Raw genomic sequence first — 15,437 nt, 5'->3', positions numbered from 1 at the left:
GGGTCGCAAGTTTTGCGAACTTGTTGTTTCTACGTGTCCAGCCTGTTTGGGACACTCTTCTTCATCACTGCCACTCTCTGTCACCACTGCCACTCTCTGACTACTCATGCCACCCTCTGGCCCACCCATGCCACCCTCTGTTTCATCACCACACCCTCTGGTTGTCCAGTGTACATTATTTTCGGCAAAGCAAAGCACACCTTCCATGCCTCAAGTGAATTGAATTAATTTGGGGCTGATTAATGTGTCACAGAATATTTTTTTAGCTGGCACCTGCTTCCTTAGTGCGCCCTGATTAGTGATCTTTTGCACTTGCTAAGTGCTTTCATTGTTGCAAAATTAGTTACAACACCTGCCCTGCCCCAACTGACAATAATGAATTAGGGGCTGATTAATGGATTTTAACTTCCAGCCTGGCTCCTGCTTGTCTCCCTTAGCTGTAATTCAGGACCTTTGTGGCATATGTGTAACTATTCTGAGGTTCAGAGCAGGGTCACATAATAGTTGCAACTGGCAACTGAACTCTGGAGGGGCCCCTCAGGAAGCACTACAGGAAATGGCTACTAATGATGAGCCTGAACTTTTGAACCTGGTAAGTAGTTTCAGTTTTGCTAAGATCGTATTTCTGCAATTTAGCACTTATTCGCGGGGCGCGAAGTTGTACTGGGAAGCCGCGAACTCACGCGAACAGTGCGAGCAGTGCGAGCAAAATCCGCTGCTCGCGGATTTGCGGATTTTGCGGGAGATTCGCGAATCTCGCGGATTGCGAATTTCCCGAAAATCCGCAAAATCCGCGAGCGAAACGGATTTTCCGCCCATGCTTACCTGGGACCCACGTCTGGGCATCCCCAGCGCACTTAGGGCGGCAATTGCAAAAACAACAAGTGATGGACCGAATGTGGATCAATGTCACACATTCCCCCAGTCAAAAGATCTGGGCCCAAATCCATCGTTTTTTTGCACTCCACACCACCCTGGGTTAGACAATGGCGATATGCAAATCAGCTCTGACCCTGTTGCCCCATGGGAACAGTCCGGTCCGAACTACAAAAGCCATGTCCTTCCCAGAACGGAATCAAGCATCCGAGGACCGGACCGGTTTCGAGGTAACACCTCTCATCAGCCCGGCTAGCTTGACTCCAAGTGGTGTGGAGTGCCTGGGACCCACGTCTGGGCATCCCCAGCGCACTTAGGGCGGCAATTGCAAAAACAACAAGTGATGGACCGAATGTGGATCAATGTCACACATTCCCCCAGTCAAAAGATCTGGGCCCAAATCCATCGTTTTTTTGCACTCCACACCACCCTGGGTTAGACAATGGCGATATGCAAATCAGCTCTGACCCTGTTGCCCCATGGGAACAGTCCAGTCCGAACTACAAAAGCCATGTCCTTCCCAGAACGGAATCAAGCATCCGAGGACCGGACCGGTTTCGAGGTAACACCTCTCATCAGCCCGGCTAGCTTGACTCCAAGTGGTGTGGAGTGCCTGGGACCCACGTCTGGGCATCCCCAGCGCACTTAGGACGGATGCTTGATTCCGTTCTGGGAAGGACATGGCTTTTGTAGTTCGGACTGGACTGTTCCCATGGGGCACAGGGTCAGAGCTGATTTGCATATCGCCATTGTCTAACCCAGGGTGGTGTGGAGTGCAAAAAAACGATGGATTAGGACCCAGATCTTTTGACTGGGTTGAATGTGTGACATTGATCCTCATTCGGTCCATCACCTGTTGTTTTTGCAATCTCCCAAGTGCCAGGCGTGCCTCCCGGCATTCGTCGTTGCACCAGCGTCCCTTTTTCTGGGCTGATACCTTGGGCTTCTTTCCCTGCTTCTCAAAGTATGAACCCAAAAGATTAAAAAAAGCGGTATGGGTGCTCACTATTCTACCATGGTCTCTTTTTTTATATACACAACCCTCAAGTTCTTTGATGGCGAGATCCAGGCTCTGTGCTGTATCGTCTAGCAAGGTTGGAGCTTCTTTTACCTGTAAACATTTAAGTCTCCTTAGATTGTTCGTGGGGAAAACTTCGCCAAGGTAATTCCTATCAACTAAATGAGAATCTATAATATGATAAATCAAAAGCAAAGAACAACAGAGCGGATTATGGTCACTTTCGAGCCTAACAGTGACCTTCATGTCCTCCACCAAGTACCACAGGCTCAGACTTACCAAAACATAATAAATTCTACTTACATAAAGCCCATTGTTAAAAGTATTTGCTCCTAGTGTATCTGATTTAGTGTACCCATTCAGAGCCCTTAGGCGCTGTTCCATACAGATACTATAAATTGGATAGCCACATCAGTCCACTTTCTAATAGGCTGCAACCCCAGCGGTGGACCCCCCATTTACTATTATCAACCTCAATCCAGTGGCCATCTTCTTCAGTAAGGGGTTCAAAGGATGTGTTAAAATCACCCATTATTATTACCTTATAAACGTCAGGTAGAATGTCAAGGAGCTCTTCAAGAGCCGCTAAAACTCCTGATCTTTTGCCCCTTATGCCCCTGACGTAGATGTTAAATAACACGTTTGATAGGTGATCATTGGTTATTCATTTAGTCGCTTGAATGTCCTTATTCTGAGTTGAAAGAACCTGGATATTAACTTTAAGCTCTTGACAAACCCGGATTGTTGGTCCCCCGAGGGCCTACCCTTCTCACCCCTTTCAGCTGCTATGGAGAAATTCAAATACCCATGGCAAAACAGGGGTGTTTCCGCCCAAGTCTCTTGGAAAGCACAAATGTCATATATCTGTACAAAGGTATTCCATTCAGGCGAGGATAACTTTGAATTAAGGCCTGCAATATTCCAGTTTAGGATGTTCTGTAGGTAGATTCCCAACCATCTGAGTAGTGTCTTGTGGATATGAGTCCCTTCTACAATTAGATTCTCCTGATACCCCCCTCAAGATATTACTTACAGGGTAAATAGGAACAGAGGTCTGGGGCATGGGATGTTGCATAGTTGGTCTACCAGCTAAACTTATCCCCCATCATCTCCTTGTATCAAAGCCACTTTGTGGATAATAGTCGATAGCCTCTCCTTGGGTCCCTCCCCAGGGGATACAATAGGAACGCCTTTTTGAGCCCCCAGCAGGCCTATGTGATTTAGTCAATCATTGGTCTCTAGGTTTGAGGAGCCCTGCAAACTCCTAAGTCCCCGAGAGACCTCAAAGTCATGTCCAATAGGAGAGCGCCTAAACTGTATTCTAGAGTTCTCTGGGCCACTAGTGTGGAACTCCAATGTAAAGAGATTCTCGACAAAACCAACACTCGTCATACTTCCAACCCCCCAATCATCCCTTTGAGCGTGCGGTTAAACCGCTCGACTAGTCCGTTTCCTTGAGGGTGATAAGGGGTCGTGAATCGGTAGGTGACCCCACACTGTTGCCAGAGGGATTTCATATATTTTGAAATAAAGTTTGTGCCTCGGTCGCTGACGACTTCTCGGGGAAAGCCCACCCGGGAGAAGATCCCCATCAAGGCCCGGCCGACCACCGGGGCTGTCACAGTTCGCAGGGGAACAGCCTCGGGGTAGCGGGTGGCGTGGTCCACCAGTACCAGGATGAACCGATGTCCTTGTGCTGTACGGGGGTCCAGGGGCCCCACAATGTCTATTCCCACCCTCTCGAACGGGGTGGTGACAACTGGGAAGGGTTGCAGAGGTGCTTTAAGTTTGCGGCCGCTCTTCCCGCTGGCCTGGCACGTGGGGCAGGGCCGGCAGTGGTTGAGGACATTGTTTCTCATCTTGGGCCAGAAGAAGTGGGTCACCAGGCGACTGTAGGTTTTGTCTTGACCCAGGTGACCAGCCAGGGGGACATCGTGGGCCAAGTTTAGCAAGAAGTCTCTAAAGCGGAGGGGCACCACTAGCACTCGACTGGCCCCTAACTCCGCGATTCTCTGTTCACTGTATAACAGGTCGTTGTCCCAATAGATCCAATGGCTTCCGGTGGTGTCCCCTGCGCTCTGGGCGAGGGCTTGCTGGCGGAGTCCCTCGAGGGAGGGACAGGTCTTCTGCTCTTGACGGAACTGTTCCTGGGTGGGCCCCCCTTCCTGACGCCACTGAGCCAGGTTGGGAAGGTCCTGGAGCTGAGCGAGCCCTTCGGGGGTTTGCCCTGGGGGGTTGGCACGGTCGGTGTCTTCTACTGGAGCGACCGGGGGAGGAGGTGCTGGCCATTCAGGTTCTTCGGGTCGGGGGATGGTACGGGCAGCCATGGACCGGGTGGTTACGCACGCCCAGTCCGGGAGGCCCAACATCCCCAGGTGCTCCCTTCTCTCTACGGCGGCCCACGGGGAACTCTCAAGATCATTCCCCAGGAGACAGTCCACGGGGGCATCATCTCGGACCGTCACCTTTAACATGCCGGAGACTCCTCCCCATTCGAAGGGGACGCAGGCCATCCGACACAGACTCTCGGAATTGTCGGCTGAACGGACAGGGCAGAGAATGTTCGGCAGGATCTGTTCTGGGGTCACCAGGTGACAGCGGACGGCTGTCACACTGGCCCCTGTGTCACGTAGGGCTTCGGCCCTGCGCCCATTAATGTTCACCCACTGACTATATTTTCTGGTATTGGCGGGTAGGGGAGCCCGCGGGACCATGTCTCTTCCCCCTAGGCACGCTAGAACCATGGCGGCCGGCTCCCACTCCTGTTGTTCTTGCTCGCATTCCTCTTGCTCTTCGGAGATTTGTTCTTCCCCCAGGGCGGCGGCAGCCATCTGGCGGGGTCTCGGAGTCTGATTCTGAGGACAGTTCGGGTCATTTGCGTAGTGGCCAACTCGCTGGCATCGGTGACACGTGACATTGGCTCTGTACCCCGGGCGCACCGGCGGGTTGCCCCGGTTGGCCGAGGGCGGGGTGCTGGCAGCGGAAGCGGCCGGGGCGGTGTCTTTTCCTCGTCCCTGGCCTCCTCCTCCTCCTCGGGGACGGTGCTGACCTTGGTGGTTCCGGTTCTGTTCGTGCGGCCCATTCCGGCTTACTCGGGTAATCTCCCACCGGTCAGCCTCGGCGGCGAGCTGCCGTGGATCTGTCAATTTGCTGTCGAGGAGGTGCTGCCTGAGCTCGACGAAGCAGTTGTTGGAGAGGTGCTCCCACACCATGAGATTAAAAAGTTGCTCGTAGGTTGTTACTTGGCTCCCCTTGATCCACCCCTCGAAGGCTCGGCTGAAATAGTTTACATACTCCACCCAAGTTGTACCCGGGATCCGGGTGCAGTCTCGGAACCTCTGGCGGTACATTTCGGGTGTGAGCCCATATCGGGTGAGGAGGGCCGCCTTCATGTGGTCATAAGAGGTCATCAGATGGTCTGGGAGCTGTAACAGGGCATCGCGGCCCTCATTGACGAACCTCCCCCATAGACCGAATCCCCAGTCACTTCGATCGATCCTGTGGGAGGTCATGGCGATCTCGTAGGCCTTGAACCCCTGTTGTATGTCGTCATCTCGGAAATACTTCGAACGACATCCTTGGGGATGTGTACTTTCTTTTCTGTCGCACCGGGAGTGTGCGGTTGCTCGGGCACCCCCAGTTCTTTGTTCTGCTTTCGTAAGTCTATTTCCGCTAGCTTGCGCTCATGTTCATACGCTAGTCTCTTTTCTTCAAGTTCTCTTTGTCTCTGTTTTTCTTCTCGTTCTTCTCGGAGCCGCAGATGTTCTAGGTTCAGTTTTTGTTCTGCTAATTTGAGTTCACCGTCCATTTTGAGCCGGGCCATTTCTAACACATGTAGTCTGTTTTTTTCTCTCTCTTGGATCTCTTCCTGCGAGAGACCCGTTCTTTGCTCCTCGGGAGCCGTGGTGCTCCTCTCCGATGTTGCAACATTTTGGTCCGGGGGTCTGGCGGCCCCGGTTTCTGCCCATGACTCAATGGCGTGTTTGAAATCGTCTTTCGTACTCAGACCGGTGGTAGCAATGCCTAGTTCAATGCAGAATTGTTTCAACTCACGATGGCTGTATTCTTCCAATTTCTCCATCTGGAATTTCTCGGTGGATCCGCTCTCTTTGGTTGTCATTGTGGTTTTGTCGTGGTGTGAGCTACTCTCTGTACGATTACGCGTTGATTCGGATCGCGCCGCTGGCCACCAATGTTAGACGGACCGGGAGGGTCGGCCGAGGACAAGAGGAGAGGTCTCCGGGGAGAGCCGTCTCCAGCGATCGTACAGACGAATAACTTCCCCCCCACAGACGTACACCACACAAGGATAAGGTTTAACGTTCTTTATAAGCAATCTTTAAGTACGGTAGAATGGTACAAGGAGGTCTGGACTCAGGGGTCCCCTCGATTCTAGTCTCTTGGGCGGAAAGGGGGTAGCGGGACAGTCTTGTTACCAATCTGGTAGATGCGATGATAAGATGGATAGCTCACAATCCTCGAGCTCGGCGTTCTTAGATGGACCGGCCGCGGCGGAGCCAGCAGGTCCCGAGATGATCGTGGGTAGCGACGGTCTGCGGCGGCGCCAGCAGGTCCCGGTGAAGATGAAGGGTTCAGAAGGTTTGCGGCAGCGCCAGCAAGCAGGACAGTAGTTCACAAGGCAGGGCTACGGCAGCGCCAGTAGTCCGTCAAGGATGAGTTCGTCACGGTGTCTCTCGACTCCAGGATACAACTGCCTTCCTGCTCTGGAGCTGCCCCAGTTATAGGTCTGGCGTCCTTTGATGTCCGGACCCTCGCACTTGGAGGTCGGGAGGTCCGGGATGAGGGAGTCCAGACACCCAGCAGGGGGGTGGAGCCAGCGCCCGGGGGAGCTGGGGGCGATCGGCACCTGGCGGGGGAGAGCCATCGACACTTCTTTCTCCCATTGACCTGCCAAGTGGCCCGCTCACCTCCTGGGTGGATGGTGGTGCCGGGATGTCGGGCCCTGGCCAGGCCCAGGGTTAGGGTCGATCTGAGGCCACGCGGCCTCGTGGTGCAGTGTCCAAGATGGCGGCCGGGCCGGGCGAGGGAGCCGGTAGTGATTCGGCCCCATGATGCAGAGATGTCCGGGAGCAGGAGTCCCGTATGAGACGGGGTGCGGGTTGGTTCTGTGGGTAACACCTGGAGGGCCGGGCTCGGGCCCTGTCATGCGGGGAGGAAGCAAGCCCTTCACGTGGCCTGTCCAACAGTGAGTTTGATACTATCAAATGGTTGATTATGAAGAGAGATCCTTCGTGCAGCTAGGATGTCCTCCCTAATCACTGATCGACAACCTCTCACATATCTGATCCAGTGGATAGCTTTGTTTGTCAATGAATCTAAGTTCTCAAAGCCACTATTTGGGCTTAGTTTAGCAACATTAACAATATAAATTCTAGGGACCTTAGGTGTATTCAATTTATACCCTCTAGAAGGCCTCAAACCTGGTCCAGAAAGAACAAAACAAGGTTGAGTTGCACTCAAATCTAGCTCAAGACTTGTGTAAAGTTAAAGAATGTGAAATGTAGCTATTTTAAAACATAGGGGGTCATTACTATGGCTGACTTCAGTCCGTTCGCCGACGGTCCAGGTATAAGGTCCCGCACCACAAATTACAATGCGGCCACCACCTTGGCGGCTGCAAGAGGCAGTTTTAACTTTGCGGTTGGTGCTGCTGGCTGCAGTACCTTCCACACTTTTAAAAATGCACATTTTGTTTTTCCCTACACTACATGGCAGGCACCGCGCGGTGCCTGACACCTGGTGCAGGGAAATGTCGGGGCACACCATAGGTGCCCCCAAAGTACAAAAGAAAAGCGCACCTGCACAAGCGGGACCCGCAAAGGCCCCCAAAGTCAATCCCTGCCATCCTTTCCATGGCGGAGGAACCGCCATGGAAAGGCTGGTGGGATGTAGCATCCTAATGTGGTGGACGGTGCCTGCTTGGCACCGCCACCATTCTTGGGATGGGGGCTGGGTCCGACAGGCAATCGTAACAATTGCCTGTGTCGAACCCGTGGCGGACCGGCTTTCCACCCACCAGCACACCGCCCACCATCCTTATCAAGGGGGCGGAGAATGGCCTTACGTTGGCGGTGAACCGCCACTGGTACGCTGCCAGTGGCAGGTTCACCGCCATCGTAATCAGGCCCTTAGTGTGCATTCTGTGAAGGGGCTCCATCCTGACCCCAAATATGTAAATAGTGAGAATTTCTAGAATCAATGGTTTAGGCATGATTTTCACTACACGGTCCTCAATCAGAGTTTCAGCATTATACAACAATAAAAAACAACGTTTTGAACAGAATAAACAGAGAATTCAAAATAAAAAGGTGTTCCACAAACAATGTGACTCGTAGTTGACTGTATAAATCAAGTTTCTTTTTAATCAAGTCGATTTTGGTCCAAAGACGAGATTCTTGTACATAGCTCGCCCATATGGGAGTTGGTCATTACATTCTTCGAAGACTAACATTCTGCACTTCGGGCAGATATAAAAGCTCTTCATCAGGGGTATTGAAGAAATAGAAAACCTTCTAAGGGGTTCACTGATTCACCTGGTCCTTTAAACGAACAAAGAAGAGATTGGCACGGAAGCTGCAATATCAAGAAAACGTATTTATTAACCTCACATGAGGGAGATTACGTCACACAGTACCATCAGGCCACTGTAGGGGGCATTCTAAGGAGTACAGAGAACAGGGGCATTATATAGGCATGGTTTACATAGTCAGCATAAAACCAAGGGGAGGTCCTTGCATATCGACTAATATGGATATACAAAATTTGCTTGCTCAACAAAGTGGGAGGGGAGACTAAACCAAACACTAAGAATAGCCTGGCAGTTCTATACTAGGAGCAGGTGCATTCTACCAGCTAGGCCTTTCTGAGCATGTGCAAGGCTTTGGAAGAGGGAGAAAGCAGAGCACATTGCTAACTAAAATGGCTACCAAGGAAAAAATGGCTTTCAGCTCATGCTAACAGCGATTCCTGCAATCTTTAACAGATAGTTCTGTGAGCATGAGCTAAATGCATTCCTATGATCTAGAAGGAACAGAGAAAATATTTTGCACATTTAATCTCATGAATTCATCAATATCCTTATCTATTGCTAGGTAGGCATTTTTCATTTTAACCCTTTCGATGCTGATGACGAGCTCAGCTCGTCATCACCCACGGGTGTCGTGTGCTGATGACGAGCTGAGCTCGTCATGAATAAAGCAATACAACAAATTCCAGCACACAGCGGGAAAACGCCCAGCAGCCATGTGGTTAAACATTTCATGAAGCGAGTATATATAAGGTATAAGCAAGAGCACAAAGGGAACAGAGCATTGGTCCATAATTAACATACAGATAGCAGGAGAGAGTAATGACTATTATTACTAAAACATTCCTGGCTCCAGGGGACTAATAGGGCCACACAGGGCCATGAAAATTAGGACGAGGAGCAACAAAGGGCTGCTCTTCCCCAAAAATGGGACGACTGAAGGGGTACATTACTAACAAAAAGAAGTCCTTGGGAAATTGAAGCCGCTGTACAACCAGCCAGAGGGGAGTCTTATCCCTGTGTCCATTTGAGCCTCACAGGCAGGCTCTTGTTGTTCCCACTGTAGAGCTGCACAACTTGCAACTCAGAAAAACATTCACGGCTCGGTTTGAGAAGAAAAAGTCTTTCTTTTAGGATCCTCAATGATCCTGTCCAGTGACTCAGGGAGTGCACCAGTTTTTATCACTTCAATCTAACAGGCACCAGAGACACAGCACCTGTACCCTAAACTCAAGTCCTTCAATAACTCCTGTATTGCTCTGCTGGCGCACTGCTCTTTTGTTGGGGCCACAAATTATATCCAGTGTGCCAAGGCACCTCTTGATCAACAAACAAAGGTGTAAACTGACATTCACTTTGGGACCAGGATTCAGTGGCCTGATGCTGGGATCTCTGAAGCAACCCTTGTTTTAAAGGGGGTCACCTCAAGCAAAAGCCTCCTTGCCATTCTGGTCAGTCTGTGACTCTCAGCTGGGCATCAAAAACTTGATCCACAAATTAATTTTTAAAATACATGCTGTTTTGTTGCTTTTATGATTTTAAATGTAATCGAATAAAGCTTGTTTTGACTGACTGACTGACTGATCCACAACTTCTTCTTTCTGATTTGTGACCCCATCTTTCGCCCAAGACAGTGGCAGGGGTACACACTTCACATCCCAGTGCTTCCACCTTCACTGAGGTCCTAGTTGCCAGCAACGCCTGTGCTGGTTACCTTCACCGTGGCTTCAAGCTGGACTGGTGCTGACTCCCCAGGCTGGATCTGATGTCTGGACCCCTCTGGCAATGGTTGTAAGGCAGCAAATATCTATTGGTGGATCGAGCAAAAGGTCTTTAGACGAGGCATACAAATAATCTATCAACAGAGAGGATAGTATCAGAATACTTCCTAGTCTTGGAGCACCCCATATATTAGCAAGGCACCCAAGAACCACTTCATCTATCTGAGAGTAAAAAAAACACCCTAGACCTATTGACTACTATAAAAGAAACCTTTGGTGAAATGGCAAGAGTAATACGTTACTTTATTTGATTCGTTTCTCCCAATCCCAAGCAGCCAAGGAAGTTTGTGTTTGTTTACTAAATTCTAAGGAAAAGTGAAAAACAATACAGACATACTCCAAATCCTTACATTTGTGTATTCCTATATTATTCATCTGAAGAACCTCAAGACATGGAAATGTTCTACACTTTTACTCATAGACTTTACATTACTTGTACAGGACTGCAGACACTTCTAAAATTATTTCTTTTAATAAAAGCACCTACATTGTACGCTTATGACCATGCTCTCATGTTATAGGCGCAGCAGGAAAATCTAAAACTGATAATTTAACAGGTATTCCTATTACATAAAGAACTAAAAAAGAATTCAACATATTGGGTACATAAATACCTCAAGCAAAACATGTTGTGACAAGTAAACTCCTATAAAACAATACTTTCTTTTAAAAATGTTTGCTGAGTATTACATGGGCATCTATCCTGCATTCTACTTTTCCTGATCCAAACTATGCAACGTCATCTCTAATAAGGGCTGTCAGCTTATTTACATAGACTAGCTAATAAAAGACTAGCAATGCCTTTGCAAAACTGTATGTAGAACGAGAATAACATAAACAATAATGGTATTATCACCTAAGATTTTCGAACAAAAACTACCCACATCTAGTAAAGGTCAAATAAGGGAGGAGGAGCTACCCTAGCAAGCAAGATGGCCGCATAAGCTCCCGGCTCCGCCGACCTCCGCCAGTAGCTCGTATATCCTGCAAGTTATCCTGTTTTCACACCGGACTCCCGTGTACACGAGGAGTGACTGACTCTGAAGGCGCAATCCCGAACTTTTTACCACATCGGGTGACGGAGATACGCCGTGTTTCATTCTCGGCCTACCCCAGCGTGGAAGCCGGGGCCTCGATTTCCAACCCATCCGGGCTGGAATTGAACAACATCGGCTGTGAACTTTGGGCTTCGTCCGGTCTCCCAAACGGAGACACACTCTACCTGTTTTTAACGGCGATTTCGTATCCTGCCTGCACCGCACATGCTGCAGCGTGACACCTCGTTTGCTGCGGCCCTGTATCCGACGCCCGGAGACATCGTAAGCCTTTCGGGGGGGTGTGGACGGGAGCCCTGACCAGCAGCGAAGGTGCAAAATCGTGAGGTGAGAGAGCTCGTTGTTGGTGTCCGCTCCGGATTTGCCTGCTACCCCGGAGTAGTCGACCTCCGGGGTTCACATCCTGATCTGTCGCTTTGCGAGAGGAGATGGAGGGGACAGAAGCCACACCACCGCTGCACGCCGTAATGGCGGCCATTAGAGCACTCCACTCACAGATCATCGTCAACTACCAGGCACTGTCAGTAACAATGGACGATCTTTGCCGGCGACCGGACGGCGGCTTTTCGCCATCATCTCAGCCAGCTGTACTACCCATGGAACATTGTATGTCCAACTTTGAGGACCCTGTGCGGAAGCCGGATTCCGCGTGCGCTGCTGATTCCTATAAGATAGATCACGCGCCCGTGAAGATTGTCAGCGTCCCCTGCTTGAACCATATCCCGCTGAATATCACTATGGACAACCTTGACTGCCTCAACAAGATGGCCTGTGACTATTGGAGAGTTTAATCATCCTTCCACGCTTTTCCTCGCTTGCTCTGTGGAGATCGTGAACTTTTATCCTTTATTTGGTTTGCTCATACTGACTTGAACTTTTATGAAAGCTTTACCTCTTTCATTGTTGCTGTGGCCTAGGTTATAAATGCTCCAGTGAAAATTCGTACTGGCCAGGGTTAACTTGTGGGGCTTTTTAGGGTTCGGAAAAATAATTTAATCTGCTGCTGGGATTGTGACCTGTGAAGTGCGGGAGTTGGGTGGTATGTATCATGCTTCCCCGGATTGATTGTGTATTTCGCTGCATTCTATTTTGAACTTGTTTCCAGGTGGTCACATCTGGTGGGGGGTTAGGGAGTCCGGGAGTGTGTTTTTGTCTCTCTTTCTCTGCTTCTTTTCTCTTTTAGGGATGTTTCTGGGCGACAGGCACGCTGCTAGTGGGTTAGGCCGTAGCCATTGCAGGGGTGCAGGGTGGTGGGGGGGGTTTGTTATTTTGCCTTTGTTTTGTTCTATGGCCCCTTTTTCTTTCTCTCTCTCTCTCATTAGGGTATTCCTCTGGGCGACAGGCATGCTGCTAGTGGGGTAGGCCGTAGCCATTGCAGGGGTGCAGGGTGGGGGGTGCGTGGGGGGTTTGTTATTTTGCCTTTGTTGTGTTCTATGGCCCCCTTTTCTTTCCTCTCGCAGGGTCCGGTAGCAATACTTTCGGTTTCATCCTGAAGTATACGAGTGGGCGGGGTCTGGGGTGGGTGGCTATGATGAGAGATCGGTAGTTTTGTTCTTCACCCTTAGTGAACTTATTAGCGCTTGCATCTTTACTGTTTGTCTAACTTGATTCGCGACTACCTTTTAACTCCTACCCGCATTTATTATACCTCCTAGTGTGTAGCTCCGGATATCCTGTATCTTCTTCTTTATCTTGTCTCTGGAGGGGGGGGAGGGGAGGTAAATGTAAATTGAAACCTTATGTATATCCTTGATCCGAAATGTTTTCAATGCACCGTATATCCTTTACCGCTGCCGGACCCCTGGGTTGTCGGCTGAAGAGCTTTGTTATTGGAACTCCTGATACGTATCGCTTACGTGTGGTGACCGGCCCCTGTCGTTGCAGGGCTACTTCTGTACTTTGTGTTAAACGATATAATAAAGGTTTTCAAAAAAAAAAAAAAAAGGTCAAATAAGGGAACAGCAATCTAGACTACTCATCCTTTCACAATTTCATCAGACAGGATGGGCAGTAATATAGCATATTTATTTATTCATTTTATTAATGCTAACAGTTTTTTAAACAATATTACTGAATAGCCAATTAAATGACTCGTGGCTATTTCCTAGACAGCTTAGACAGGCTCAAAAGAGATTGAGAAAAAGAGAGAGAAAACATAAATTTTCCTACCCTTAATTTGCAGAGGAGCTAACCTCCTTCCCCCATTTCGAAAGTAGGAAAAAACCTGAAACATGTTTGCCTTCTGTCGACACTATCTACCCCTATTTGTGGCAACTGAGCACAAACAAACTTGTAGGAGGTGAATAGCACATTGAGCTAGCTAGAAAACATTAATAACCAACTACCAATTCCTTTAGCAATTGTACTAGTGTAACATGAGGGCAAATGAATGCAAGCTAAATCCCACTGCCTCTTTATCTCAGCCCTTGCACAGTAATTTTTAAGCTAAAACCATTATTTTTATATACATGGCAGAGCTATGTTCTAATCAGGGCCCACATATACCACTATCAGTCCTTCTGTTCATATGACTGCACAAAAACTTGCTCTTGCCAAAAATAGCAAGCAAAGCTTCTCTTTCTCTCCCTGCGATATCATCTCGTCTTTCAGAATTTTTCAGAGGCCGAAGTGTCGAAGCAAAACTTGACCGTAGCCCTGCTAGGCTGCTAAATGCAGAACTCGACCTCTAACCCTTACCAGCTGTCTTATTTTGTGCAAGGCTTTTCCATGCGGCTTTTCAAATTTAAAGCAACTTATGGAGACTCACAGCTGAAAAGCAGTCCTGTTCCGTTCCTGTTTGCCAGTAATTTAGAGGTAGGATAATAACTTCTGCTGGTTTCTTTATACTTATTTTCATTTGGGTGCATTGTGTGGTGTGCTTTTCTAGCAGTATAGAGGTCAGTTGTTTGTTCTATACTTACATGGGTGCATTACTGAAGCCTAAGATCAGTTTTAAAACTGTTCTGAGTGGCAGAACTGCTTTTAAAAAGTAGATTTTGCCCAAATACGACTTTGGTGTTAGGGGCACTTAAAAATGAATAAACCGCAATGTTTGGCATATTAGGGACCCCCAGGGTCTCCCCTGGATATCCCAGGAATGGGGAATCAGAAATATTTAAGGTGCACCCTTAAAAAGATGTGTTTTGTACGCCTGGGTAAAGTGAAATGTTACATTTTAGTCCCCCCCCCCCCTCCATTGCGGTAAAACACTGCTTAAATTCAACTTTGATGCTAGGAGTTCACAGTATGATAATTAGGCATTGTAAAGATCAAGAAATTATTTTAGTGCACTTATTTTTAATTTAAAAAAAATGTTCATATAGTCAAATTTCCCTTTTTTTAAATTTTAATAATGATCACCAACCCTTTTGATGGTTCCATATATAAAAAGCAAGCCTCATTCCTTTCCTATTACCTTTAAATGCATTAATTTATAACACTAAGCACAAAAGCCTTACTGAAACATGAAAAGTCTGTGCTACTTGTAAAGGACAGTTATTATTTAACATCAGAACCACGGATGTGCTTATTAAAAAAGCAATAAGAAAGAAAATCCCTTCCTTTCAATCTTTTTCTCTGTTATTCAAAATAATGAAACTGTCTTTTGTAACTTTTAAAATCCTCAATTTTTAATGCACACCTTTATACCGTGTTTGCACTAACTTAGTTGACCGAGCAGTTTCCTTATGGCTTGGGACCAAGAATAGCCATTTATTATTGACATAGCTGTGCTCTTGACCAACAGGCATCAATTTCCATGCCTCTCTCTGGAGAAAAAAAACCTTTTTTTCTGTATTGTCCTGACAAAGTTTAATCTCTGTTTGTTGTGTCAGACAGCTTCTTCTCAGTGAGACGGCTTAAACATAGCTGTTTGAAGGCTCTTTTTCTAGTGTTGAAAGTAAGCACGGCCACAGTCTATTTAAAAGTCAGGCATTTCAAGGCAGTCAAAATCTATCGTTTTGATAATGTTGTGTTTATTTCAGCAGCAACCAATTCACTCAAAAGATGTGAATGCCTTTTAATATCTAATACAATGTATCTAAGGAGAATGCTGAACCATTTTGTATCTTAGTCCTAGTTATTGTAAAGCACTCAATTTCCGTTTTTTCTTTCTTTCTATGAGGCCTATTTTATTCCTATTGAATGTGATTTCTAATTTA

The sequence above is a fragment of the Lissotriton vulgaris genome, chromosome 11 (genome assembly GCF_964263255.1).
Source record: "Lissotriton vulgaris chromosome 11, aLisVul1.2, whole genome shotgun sequence".
Lineage (NCBI taxonomy): Eukaryota > Metazoa > Chordata > Amphibia > Caudata > Salamandridae > Lissotriton > Lissotriton vulgaris.
The sequence above is the reverse complement of the archived record's forward strand: the minus strand, read 5'-3'. Positions refer to the sequence as shown.